We start from the raw sequence: 14,088 nt of genomic DNA on the forward strand, positions 1-14,088 counted from the left end.
TATTTTTATATAAGACATATATATATATATATATATATCAAAATTCTCAGGTGAAATAATCCTACAACGTGGACATTTTTCCAGGGATGAAACAGAAACTAAAAAAACATTCCAATCAAATTTGAATTCAAACCTTTTGACATTAATTTTTCTTCTGACATTTTTGGAGTGTCATGTTTACTCCTCTCATACTTTTGCTCAAGTATTTTGTCAGATGATACGTCTCCGTCGTATCTACTTTTCCAAACACTTTTGCCCTTGTTTTGGACTCTAACTTGTATGATTTGAATGGAACTAACCCGGACTGACGCTGTTTTCAGCAGAATTGCCATGATGTTGTTTTATATGCAGAAAACAAATATTCTCGGAATGACCTGAAACTGCACGGAACATCTTAGAAAAAAATCCTCGCCAAAGATGAAGACTAGGGGGCCCATACCCTGTCCACGAGGGTGGGGGCGCCCCCCCCTCTAGGGCACGCCCCTACCTCGTGGGCCCCCCTGGATGCCCTCCGACGCCAACTCCAACTCTATATATTTGCTTTCGGAGAGAAAAAAATTAGAGAGAAGAAATCATCGCGTTTTACGATATGGAGCCGCCGCCAAGCCCTAAAACCTCTCGGGAGGGCTGATCTGGAGTCCGTTCGGGGCTCCGGAGAGGGGGATTCATCGCCGTCGTCATCATCAACCATCCTCCATCACCAATTTCATGATGCTCACCGCCGTGCGTGAGTAATTCCATCATAGGCTTGCTGGACGGTGATGGGTTGGATGAGATTTATCATGTAATCGAGTTAGTTTTGTTAGGGTTTGATCCCTAGTATCCACTATGTTCTGAGATTGATGTTGCTATGACTTTGCTATGCTTAATGCTTTTCACTAGGGCCCGAGTGCCATGATTTCAGATCTGAACCTATTATGTTTTCATGAATATATGTGAGTTCTTGATCCTATCTTGCAAGTCTATAGTCACCTACTATGTGTTATGATCTGGCAACCCCGAAGTGACAATAATTGGGACCACTCCCGGTGATGACCATAGTTTGAGGAGTTCATGTATTCACTATGTGCTAATGCTTTGTTCTGGTTCTCTATTAAAAGGAGGCCTTAATATCCCTTAGTTTCTGATAGGACCCCGCTGCCACGGGAGGGTAGGACAAAAGATGTCATGCAAGTTCTTTTCCATAAGCATGCATGACTATATACGGAATACATGCCTACATTACATTGATGAATTGGAGCTAGTTCTGTGTCACCCTATGTTATGACTGTTACATGATGAACCGCATCCGGCATAATTATCCATCATTGATCCGGTGCCTACGAGTTTTCCATATACTGGTTCTCGCTTATTTACTTCCCCGCTGCTACAGTTACAATCACTACAAAATACCAAAAACATTACTTTTGCTGTCTTTACTTTTGTTGCCACTACCACCACTATCATATTACTTTGCTACTAAACACTTTGCTGCAGATACTAAGTTTCCAGGTGTGGTTGAATTGACAACTCAGCTACTAATACTTGAGAATATTCTTTGGCTCCCCTTGTGTCGAATCAATAAATTTGGGTTGAATACTCTACCCTCGAAAGCTGTTGCGATCCCCTATACTTGTGGGTTATCAAGACAAATTTCTGGCGCCGTTGCCGGGGAGCATAGCTCTATTCTTTGAGTCACTTGGAATTTATATCTACTGGACACTATGAAGAACTTGAAAGACGCTAATACAACAATTTATCCCTCAACTACGAGGGGAGGTAAGGAACTGCCATCTAGCTCTGCACTTGATTCACCTTCTGTTATGAGTAGGCTAGCGACACGTAAATCTGCTTCTGCTATTCGTTCCGATATGTCGCATGTTATTGATGATGCCACTTCTGCTATGCATGCTACTTATGATGAAACTGCTTCTATGCCTGATACTACTGTGCCCCTTGGTGAATTTCTTGATGAACAAATTGCTAGGGCTAGAGAAAAAGAAATTATTGAATCTGAATACGATGATGAAAGTGATGATGAAAATATGCCTGTTATTCCTGAGGGCTATCTTTTTGATATGGAATCTTCTGCCGCTATTTTAGCTTGCAAAGATAGATATGAGCTTAAGAGGTTATTAGTTAAATGGAACAAAGAATCACTTAGAGATAAAATGAAACCCGGCCCTGCTTTTGCTGCTTCACCTATTTGTGTTCCTGATAAGGATTATGAATTCTCTGTTGATCCTGATATAATTACTTTGGTTGAATCTGATCCGTTTTATGGCTACGAATCTGAAACTGTTGTGGCACATCTTACTAAGTTAAATGATATAGCCGCCCTATTTACTAATGATGAGAGATCGCGTTACTTTTATATACTCAAAATATTTCCGTTCTCATTAAAGGGTGATGCTAAGATATGGTTTAATTCTCTTGATCCTGGTTGTGTGCGTAGTCCCCAGGATATGATTTATTACTTCTCTACTAAATATTTCCCTGCTCATAAGAAACAAGCTGCTTTGAGGGAAATATACAACTTCGTGCAAATTAAAGAAGAGAGTCTCCCACAAGCTTGGGGGAGGCTTCTCAAGTTACTTAATGCTTTGCCTGATCATCCTCTTAAGAAACCTGAAATACTTGATATCTTTTATAATGGACTAACCGATGCTTCCAGAGATTACCTGGATAGTTGTGCTGGTTCTCTTTTCAGGGAAAGAACACTGGATGAAGCTGAAATTCTATTGAATAATATGTTGACAAATGAAAATAATTGGGCACCTCCTGAGCCAGCTCCTGCTCCAATTACTGAGTCTATTCCTAAACCAACTCCGAAGAAGAGAGGTGTTCTATTCCTCAGTCCCGAAGATATGCAAGAGGCAAAGGAATCTATGAAAGAAAAAGGTATTAAAGCTGAAGACGTTAAGAATTTACCTCCTATTGAAGAAATACATGGTCTTAATTCACCACCTATTGAAGAAACTTATGATCTAAATTCTTTATTTATTGAAAAACCTCCTGACCCCGATATCCCGACACAGGTAATAAAAGTAAATTCTCTCTATAGATATGATAAAGCTGAAGTCCCTCCTACTAAAATTGCTAGTCAGTGCTTGGATGAGTTTGATAACTTCATGTTTAAGCAAGACGACTTCAATGCTTATTTTGGTAGACAATTAAAAGAAAATGCTTATATGATTAGACGCTTGGGTGATTATATGGCTAATATTAAAGGTGAACTTAAACTTGTTAGCAAACATGCTTCTATGGTTACCACGCAAGTAGAACAAGTGCTTAAAGCTCAGAAACAAGTGCTTGATGAAATGAATAGTAAGAAAAATGATTATGCTGTTAGAGTGGCTACTAGAACTGGTAGAATGACTCAGGAACCTTTGTATCATGAAGGCCACCCTAAGAGAATCGAGCAAGATTCTCAAAGAAATAATATTGATGTTCCTAGTTCTTCTAAAAAGAAGAAGAAGAAAAATAATAGAACTGTGCACACTTCTGGTGAACCTATTGCTGAACCACCTGATAATCCAAATGATATCTCTATGTTTGATGCTGAAACACAATCTGGTAATGAACATGAACCTAATGAAAATATTAATGATGATGTTCATGATAATGCTCAACCTAGTAATGATAATGATGTAGAAATTGAACCTGCTGTTGATCTTGATAAACCACTATCAAAGAATCAACGTTATGATAAAAGAGACTTTGTTGCTAGGAAACATGGTAAAGAAAGGGAACCTTGGGTTCAGAAACCCATGCCTTTTCCTCCAAAACCATCCAAGAAAAAGGATGATGACGACTTTGAGCGCTTTGCTGAAATGATTAGGCCTATCTTTTTGCGTATGCGATTAACTAATGTGCCCAAACAAATCCTTATGCTAAATATATGAAGGATATCATTACTAATAAAAGAAAGATACTGGAAGCTGAGATTTCCATCATGCTTACTAATTATACTTTTAAGGGTGGAATACCAAAGAAACTTGGAGACCCCGGAGTACCTACTATACCTTGCTCCATTAAAAGAAATTATATTAAAACTGCTTTATGTGATCTTGGAGCCGGTGTTAGTGTTATGCCTCTCTCTTTATATCGTAGACTTGACTTGAATAAGCTGACACCTACCAAAATATCCTTACAAATGGCTGATAAATTAACTGCTATACGTGTCGGTATTTGTGAGGATGTGCCTGTTGTGGTTGCAAACGTTACTATTTTAACGGACTTTGTTATACTTGATATTCCCGAAGATTATAGTATGTCTATTATTCTTGGAAGACCTTTTCTTAATACTACAGGGGTTGTTATTGATTGCAACAAAGGCAATGTCACTTTTCATGTTAATGGTAATGAGCATACGGTACACTTTCCGAGGAAACAACCTCAAGTTCATAGTATCAACTCCATTGGAAAAGTTCCATCGATTATAATTGGAGGTTTTGAATTTCCTCTTCCTACTATCAAAAAGAAATATGATATACTTATTATAGGGGATGTGCATATCCCCGTTGAGGTAATTTAGTGTTATTCGAAATTTCTCTGGTTTCATGATTATCGGAATGAGTTTGTTAACAAGACTTGATCAACCTTGTTAGTGGATTCTTTTTGATGAGCATGAGATGGATGAAACTAGAAGCACAACCTTCTATACCCTCTCTATATTTTCTGTTAATTAGTAGAAATAAAGTAAAAATAGTATTTTCTGTCTGTTTCCTGACTTATCCGTGCAATATAAAAATAACCCGAAAATAAAAGTCCTCAGAATGACATGCCAATTTAATATGATTTTTTCGGGAATATTTGAAGATTTACTATGCAAAAATTACCGCGGGAGGAGCTGCCACCTGGCCACGAGGGTGGTGAGCGCCCCCCCCCTCTAGGGCGCGCCCCCCTGCCTCGTGGGCCCACGGTGGCCCTCCTCCACTTATCCCAGCACCCATCTTCTTCCTCTGTCTCACACAAACCCGAAAAACCAACTGTCGGTGTCAAAACTGGCGGATCTCGGGTAGGGGGTCCCAAACTGTGCGTCTAGGCCGGATGGTAACAGGAGGCAGGGAACACGATGTTTTACCCAGGTTCGGGCCCTCTCGATGGAGGTAAAACCCTACGTCCTGCTTGATTAATATTGATGATATGGGTAGTACAAGAGTAGATCTACCACGAGATCAAGGAGGATAAACCCTAGAAGCTAGCCCATGGTATGATTGTTGTATGATGATGTTGTCCTACGGACTAGAACCCTCCGGTTTATATAGACACCGGATAGGGTTAGGGTTACATAGAGCCGGTTACAATGGTAGGAGATCTTGAATATCCGCATCGCCAAGCTTGCCTTCCACGCCAAGGAAAGTCCCATCCGGACACGGGACGAAGTCTTCAATCTTGTCTCTCCATAGTCCTGGAGTCCGGCTGAAGGTATAGTCCGGCTACCCGAACACCCCCTAATCCAGGACTCCCTCAGTAGCCCCCGAACCAGGCTTCAATGACGATAAGTCCGGCGCGCAGATTGTTCGGCATTGCAAGGCGGGTTCTTCTCCCAATCCTGTGTACCTGTAAGAATAATGTCCGATTTTTGTAATGTAATGCTCCTTGGCTTCCACGCCCAATAATGGCCGTCTTCCACGTGTCAAACGAATGCGAAAAGCCAGGGCACTTCTACATCAACACCCCTAGCCATATAAATGAGCCGCCTATTTAACGGGATGGGGATTCAGGTTCAAACCACATCTTCTCCTCTCCGCGAGTTATCATCAGAGCGCTTCCAGCAAAGGTCCATTCCAACATGTCCAGCCATCGCAGCTCCTCCCCTCGCCCCTCCGGTCCCAAACCCGGGGACTGGGAGAGTTGCACCATCCCGCACAGCGAGTTAGTGTCGCTTCAGGCCAAGGGATTTCTCCCCCAGGCATACATGGTCCCGGTCTGAGCCGGTCTCGCCACCTACAATGGCGGAAAACAAGCGGAGAGCACCCCCAATCCTTCTAAAGGAGAGCGGGTGTGCCTCGTCCCCTATCTAATAAGGGGACTGGGATTTCCAATTCATCCATTTCTCCGCGGGCTTTTGGAGTTTTACAGTCTCCAGCTGCACAATCTCACGCCCGCCTCCGTATTACACATCGCGGGTTTCGTCGCCCTTTGCGAGCTATTTTTAGGCGTTGAGGCTCATTTCGCACTGTGGAAGAGGTTATTCTGCCTGGTGCCCTGTTCTCAAGAGGGGTCTATCTACCAAGTGGGTGGAGCCGAAGTATGGCGCATCGCCGGGACCGGATACCTATCCGGAACCCCGAAGAAGGCGTCCAAGGAATGGCCTTCGGAATGGTTTGACATAGATGACGTCCTGCTACCGGACCCTATCCGGGTCGGTCTCCCTGAGTTCAACAATGCCCCATTGAAGAAACGCTTGAGCTGGCGTCCACGGAGTTCTCAGAGAGAAAGTGACAGAGACGTCCTTTACCTGATGGGCCGGATAAGACTGTTGGCTCATTCCGGACTAACCATGATTGGAGTCATGGCCGTATGCATTATGCGGGGGGTGCAACCGCTTCAATATAGAGGCCACCCCATGTGGGATTTCAACGGGGAGGATGACGCCACCCGTTGCGGTCGTAAGGGGCCGGCCTCAGCCGCCGCCTTAGTAAAGATCTTATCCTCTTTGTACAAGGGAGAAAAGGAGGAATTCCTCTGCGTCAACCCGCAGGCCGGATTCAGTATGTACAATCCTCCAAGTTGGGTAAGTGAACAATTGCGCTTGCCCGTTTGTTTTATACTCCCACGGTTAGATAGGTAGTCTAACGACTTCGATGCAGGAACTGCGACAGAAGGTAAAAGATATAAACAACCATCCTCCACAGCCTGAGGACCCAGAACGGTCCCTCAATCCGGACTCCGAAGAGGATCCGGACATATCGGTGGAGCTTATCGATGGGGTGTTCCATGAGCTAAGTAAGGACAATACCTTGGTGGCCATTACGGCGGATTACCCAGGGTTAATCCCGGCCTCCCAGGTGATGGAAACCGGAGTCCCATTCCCTTGAAAGAGATTCCACGCTCACGTATTCCGGTGTTTCTAACGACAACCGTGTTTTGCAGGGGAGATTTCCTAGGCAGGAGGCCGAACCTGCGGCAGCTAGCCAACGAGGGGCCGCAGGGCCCCGTGGGGCAAAAAGGAATGTAGTCCGGACTGAGATGCCGGCGCAAAGGTATAGTGCACCCTCTGTTTCCCTAGAGTTATTCTATCAGGGCATATTAATGTTCGTGCCATCTTCAGAACGAAGAGACCTCGCCGGACTACATCCGGAGAGGTTGCCAATCGCGCCTCCACCAGCCAGGCTCCAACGTCTGGCCAGGAAGCGGAGATGAGCACAAGGCACGTACCGGACGCTCCTCCGACACAGGATGCGGACGGGTTGTCTGCCACAAATTCTGAAGTGGAGAGTGCCATGAACCACAGGCGTCGCCGAACAGTTCTACGCGACGCTTGTTTCTCCCAAGAGGCTTTAGATGCCTTTAATTCGGGAGATGCGTATCTCCATGCCGCTCAAAATGGTTTAGCCAGAGCCACAGAGCAGTATGTAAAAGACATACGGGTAAGAAAATTTTGGTATATATATATATATATATATATATATATATATATATATATATATATATATATATATATATATGCCAGTAGCCCCCGAGACTTGAAGCAGTTAGAGAAACTGATTTAAGGATCATTTAATATGCAGGTTCTTACAGAGAAGAATACCGTACTGTCCCAGGAGCTGGAAAAGTGCAAGGCCCAACTAGAGGCCGCACTAGCCGCAGCAGGGGAGCCCAAAGAGACCCCCTCAGGTAAGATACACTTCGAAAGATTAGTATTGTGCGGTGTGGGTGCAAATCTGACCGATTATATTGCAGATGGCACCGGACTCGATCCGGACAAGCAATAACTCTTACGCTGGCTAAAGGCTGGTGAGAGTGTGTTGACAAAGGTGAGGCGGGAGAAGAATGATCTTCAGGATGCCAACACCAAGCTGGACGTCGAACTTAAAGATGTTCGTGGCCAGCTGTCGGACTCCACGAAGGAGAATCAGCGGCTTCGACGCAGCATATTTAGTAAGTGCTTGAACGAACTTTGAAGAAAAAGTTCGGTGAGGAAGTCGACTAACAGAGTAATGTCTGTAGGTATGCTCACAGGTCGTCCTGCAGAGGAGATGCCCGGTTCTATGGGTGACCTTCTTCCCGAACTCTTGCAACTGCATGAGCGAATTCGTCAGGCGATGCGAGGTATTGCCCAAGCCTTATGGCCTGCCCACTCCGTGCCCGAGGGCCTTGGAGAGCTTGCGGAGAAGCTGAAGGGAGCTCGGCGGCGCTTCCGGTTGTGGAAGATATCGTCCTGCCGACAAGGCGCTAGGGAGGCCTGGGCCATGGTGAAGACCCGTTTTACGAAGTCTGACCCAAACCACATGGCCGAGGTCGGACCAGTGGGGCCTGACGGGAAGGAGATCCCTGTAAGCTTAGTATACAGCCAAGTAGAGTTGGCCGCAAAGTATTCCCAGCAGGACTGTAAATTAGACAGCCTGTTAGATGGTATAGAAGAGGAATACAATCAGTCAGAATGACTGTGTAATTTTGAATTGACATGTGTAATGCCTTCTAGCCGGATTGTAGATCGTTTGTCGTTGCCGACCTTTTCGCTTCAACCTCGGGACCTGACGGTCTGGAGTGTGTCCGAATACCCTAACAGTTATATAAGAACCGGGGTATGCTTGGAGACCAGGCGTAGGGGTCATCAGTGCTTTATCAGACAAGTGCCTAACTAGTTATGTTATATTACATGGTTAGTAAGAAACATCTTCCACAGAGAATAGTTCCGTTAAGGGTTCCTTTCGCTGGGAGGCATGCCCTAAGGTGCATGTCCGGACTGCGTGAAGAGACGCAAAAAAAAGCATCTGGGGGCGCATAAAATGAGTAAAAAGATCATCTTTTATCTCACCGACTGAATATTCCCTTAAGAACGCTAGCTTTCGGCTTCACCCAGTCTGAGGTACACATCCGGCTGACCCGGCAGTAACAATCGCAGAGGTGCTCCCTTTACCGCCTAGCCGAACAATCGGGAACGTAGGGGTAAGCACAGGAGCCAGGCAACCCAGCTTGGCCAAAACTTAAGTCATATCGATGCATATAATGGTGAAGAAAAAGGTACATGCGGAAGTTTGACGCATGTGTTGGGCGTGAAGCCCGTATAAATAAGCTTCTGTTAAAGAAGCCCCCAGGTTTAATCAGCGCGAGTGGCGCGTCACTAGATGAGCCTTTAAGGGCTATAAAAGGAAAAATGGGAAGGAGAGAAATGTAAGACAGAAAAATTCAAAAAAGAATGGACAGAGGAAGGAGACGAACACAGAGTCCGGCGTTAGGCATAGAATCTTCGGAGACGGGCGGCGTTCCACGGGTTCGGCTCGAGTCGGTTGTTCGACGCATCTCGCAGGCGGTACACCCCACCAGTCAGGACTTGGTCGATTATGAATGGACCTTCCCACTTGGGCTTGAGTTTGTCCTTTTTCTTATCCGGCAGGCGTAGAACTAGTTCGCCAACATTGTAATTTTTGGCCCGTACTTCTCTGCTTTCATATCTTCGGGCCTGCTGTTGATAAAATGCGGAACGGGCTTTTGCCACGTCATGCTCCTCCTCCAAGGCGTCCAAGTTGTCCTGCCGATCGAGCTCGGCTTCTCTTTCTTCGTACATGCGCACTCTAGGTGAGTCATGAATTATGTCGCAGGGCAGAACTGCTTTTGCGCCGTACACCATAAAAAATGGTGTGTATCCGGTGGTGCGATTTGGCGTGGTCCATAGCCCCCATAGCATGGAGTCGAGCTCCTCTACCCAGTGCGTGTTAGATTCCTTGAGGGACCGCACTAGTCTGGGTTTAATGCCACTCATGATAAGACCATTTGCACGTTCGACCTGGCCGTTGGTTTGTGGGTGATAGACGGAAGCATAATCAAGCTTGATGCCCATGTTTTTGCACCAGAGTTTTACCTCGTCGGCGGTAAAGTTTGTACCGTTATCGGTTATGATGCTGTGGGGGACGCCATAACGGTATACAACCCCGGATATGAAGTCTATCACCGGTCCGGATTCGGCCGTTTTAACAGGCTTGGCTTCTATCCATTTGGTGAACTTATCCACCATGACGAGTAAGTATTTTTTCTTATGGGTTCCACCTTTAAGGGGTCCGACCATGTCAAGCCCCCAGACCGCAAAAGGCCAGGTGATGGGTATAGTTTGGAGTGCGGTGGGTGGCATATGGCTTTGGTTGTCAAACAGTTGGCAACCAGCGCATCGTTGGACTAGGTCCTGAGCGTCTGCCCGGGCCGTCGGCCAATAAAAGCCTGTACGAAAAGCCTTGCTAACAAGGGACCGAGCAGCGGCATGGTGACCACCGAGTCCGGCATGAATTTCAGCCAGAAGGTTTCGCCCTTCCTCTTCGGAGATGCACCTTTGAAGGACTCCGGTAGTGCTTTTCTTATAAAGCTCTCCCTCATGGACTCTGTAGGCTTTAGATCGCCGCACTATGCAGCCGGCCTTATTTTGGTCCTCCGGGAGTTTCTGCCTAGTAAGGTAGGCTAGGAATGGTTCTGTCCACGGGGCGATAACCGCCATTATTACGTGGGTTGAAGGTGTAATTTCGTTGGCAGAGCCTCCAATTGTGTCAGATTGTTCGGCGTCGAGTGGTGCGGCTGGGTTCGGGCTGTTGTTTGCGGGTTCCCCCTCCCATGCTACGGATGGCTTGAACAATCTTTCCAAGAAGATGTTGGGGGGGACTGCATCGCGTTTTGCTCCGATGCGTGCTAGGACGTCCGCCGCTTGATTGTTTTCTCGGGCTATATGGTGAAACTCCAGCCCTTCGAACCGAGCTGACATTTTTAGGACGGCGTTGCGGTAAGCTACCATTTTTGGGTCCTTGGCATCGAAGTCTCCATTTATTTGGGATATCGCGAGGTTTGAATCCCCGCGTACTTCTAGGCGCTGGATACCCATGGATACTGCTATCCGGAGGCCATGTAGGAGGGCCTCATATTCGGCTGCATTGTTGGAATCCGTGTACATGAGCTGGAGCACATATTGGACTGTGTCGCTTGTGGGGGACGTCAGGACGACGCTGGCCCCCAGTCCGGCCAACATTTTGGAGCCGTCGAAATGCATAATCCAGTTTGAATATGTGTCGTACTCTTTAGGGAGCTCGGCCTCCGTCCATTCTGCGACGAAGTCGGCCAAAACTTGCGATTTAATAGCTCGTCGTGGCTTATAGGTTATATCGAATGGGAGAAGCTCGATGGCCCATTTTGCAATCCGGCCCGTTGCATCACGGTTGTTGATGATATCGTTGAGTGGTACTTCCGAGGCTACTGTTATGGAACACTCTTGAAAGTAGTGTCGTAGCTTACGAAGTGCCATGAATACCGCATATGCAATCTTTTGATAATGCGGGTACTGTGATTTGCATGGAGTGAGGACAGTGGACACGTAGTAGACCGGCCTTTGAAGGGGGAATTTGTGTGTGTCCGTTTCCCGCTCGACAACGAGCACTGCGCTGACAACTTGATGTGTTGCTGCAATGTACAATAACATTGGTTCGCCGATGTTTGGCGCGGCCAGGACTGGGTTTGTTGCTAATATGGCTTTTATTTCATCAAGTCCTGCCGTGGCGGCATCCATCCACTCGAAGTGTTCGGTGCGCCGAAGGAGGCGATAGAGGGGTAGTGCCTTTTCTCCCAAACGGGAGATGAAGCGGCTTAAAGCCACCACGCATCCGGTTAATTTTTGTATTTGTTTAAGGTCCTTTGGGACATCCAATTGTGACAAAGCTCGGATCTTGGCTGGATTTGCTTCAATTCCTCTACCGGATACAATGAAGCCCAAGAGCTTTCCGGCTGGAACGCCGAAGACGCATTTTTCCGGGTTGAGCTTGATGTCATATTTTCGGAGGTTATCGAATGTAAGCCTCAAGTTGTCTACTAGGGATTCGACATGTCTTGATTTGACGACCACATCATCCACATACACCTCCACTGTTTTGCCGATCTGGTGTGCCAAACATGTCTGGATCATGCGCTGATATGTTGCGCCGGCGTTTTTCAGCCCGAAGGGCATTGTGTTGAAGCAGAATGGGCCGTATGGTGTGATGAATGCTGTTGCAGCTTGGTCTGATTCTGCCATCTTGATTTGATGGTAACCGGAGTATGCGTCGAGGAAACACAACGAATCATGTCCTGCGGTGGCATCGATAATTTGATCGATACGGGGGAGGGGGAAGGGATCCTTTGGGCAAGCCTTGTTAAGGTCTTTAAAATCGACACACAGGCGCCAGGATTTGTCCTTCTTTGGTACCATCACCAGGTTTGCTAGCCAGTCCAGATGTTTTATGTCTCTGATGAATCCGGCCTCCAATAGCTTGGCCAGCTCCTCTCCCATGGCTTGTCTCTTGGGTTCAGAAAAACGCCGAAGGGCTTGTTTGACAGGTTTAAATCCTTTTAGGATATTTAAGCTGTGTTCGGCCAGCCTGCGTGGGATCCCTGGCATGTCTGAAGGGTGCCAGGCGAAGATGTCCCAGTTCTCTCGTAGGAACTCTCGCAGTGCGGCGTCTACATCAGGGTTCAGTCGTGCCCCGATGGAAGCTGTTTTATTGGGGTCCGTTGGATGGACCTGGAATTTGACTATTTCGTCAGCTGGCTTGAAGGATGTGGATTTGGATCTCTTATCAAGTATCACATCATCTCTGTTAACCGTGGAGCGCAGCACGGTCAGTTCCTCGGCCGCTAAGGCTTCGGATAGCGCCTCGAGGGCTAATGCGGCCGTCTTGTTTTCGGCGTGGAGTGCTATGTCCGGATCACTAGCTAGAGTGATAATTCTGTTTGGCCCGGGCATCTTAAGCTTCATGTACCCGTAATGGGGTATTGCTTGGAAGATTGTGAATGCTTCTCGCCCTAGTAAAGCGTGATATCCGCTCTTAAACGGGGCCACCTGAAACGTGACTTCTTCGGACCTGTAATTATCCGGCGTGCCGAACACCACATCTAGTGTGATTTTTCCTGTGCAGCGCGCTTCTCGACTGGGGATTATTCCTCTAAAGGATGTGCTGCTTCGCTCGACGCGGTTCCAGTCTATTTCCATTTTTTGAAGGGTTTCCTCATAAATGAGGTTCAGTCCGCTGCCTCCATCCATGAGCACCTTGGTGAGGCGAAAGCCGTCCACTATGGGACTGAGGACCAATGCGGCTGGTGCTCGGGCTGTTCGGAATCTAGGTTCATCACTTGTGTTGAAGGTAATGGCAGTGTCGCTCCATGGATTTATTGTTGCAACTTGATAGACTTCGGCGAGGTTGCGGAGTGTTCTTTTTCGCACATTGTTTGATGCGAAAGTCTCGAAGACTGTGAGAACGGTACTGGTGTCCTTGGGCTGGCTTTCTGCGGCCTCCGAAATTAGGAGGTCCTCGCCGATTTTGGCCACCTGTCGGAGTATCCAACATGCTCTAAGGCTGTGAGTTGGTGTGGCGTCCTCTGTACTGTGAATTCTACAGGGTCCATCAAGCCATCTTTCCAGTACGGTTCCATGCCTTGTAGAGGGTTTTGGCTTTTTGGTGTTTATCCCGGGTGTCCTATGATGCACCCTCTTAGTTCGGACGGGATTACTACTCAAGGCCGGATTATCCCAAAATTTTATTTCGGTTTTCCAGGCGCTTTCCATCGCACAGTATTTTTGTACTATGGACGCCAAGTCAGCGAAGCGTGTAATATCACGACGACTTACAGCGTTGAGGATTCCCTTGTCCGTGCAATTACTGCAGAAAATTGAGATTGCGTCTCCCTCGCAGCAATCCTTTATCATGTTCATAACTAGGAGGAATCTGGCCCAGTAATGATGTACTGTTTCCTCGGGCCTCTGCCTGATTTGGGAGAGATCGCTTATGATCGGGTGGGCGGGTGTCGTTGAATTTGAAACCTCACCCAATCCAAGATTCGGAGGCTGAAGAGTTTCCGAACTCTGAAGTTCGGATTCTTGGGTGTTGTCCAATGAATCTGGCCCGTTGCCTGATCCTAAGCTCAGGTCTTAAG

This window comes from Triticum dicoccoides, chromosome 5A, assembly GCF_002162155.2.
Source record: "Triticum dicoccoides isolate Atlit2015 ecotype Zavitan chromosome 5A, WEW_v2.0, whole genome shotgun sequence".
Classification (NCBI taxonomy): domain Eukaryota; kingdom Viridiplantae; phylum Streptophyta; class Magnoliopsida; order Poales; family Poaceae; genus Triticum; species Triticum dicoccoides.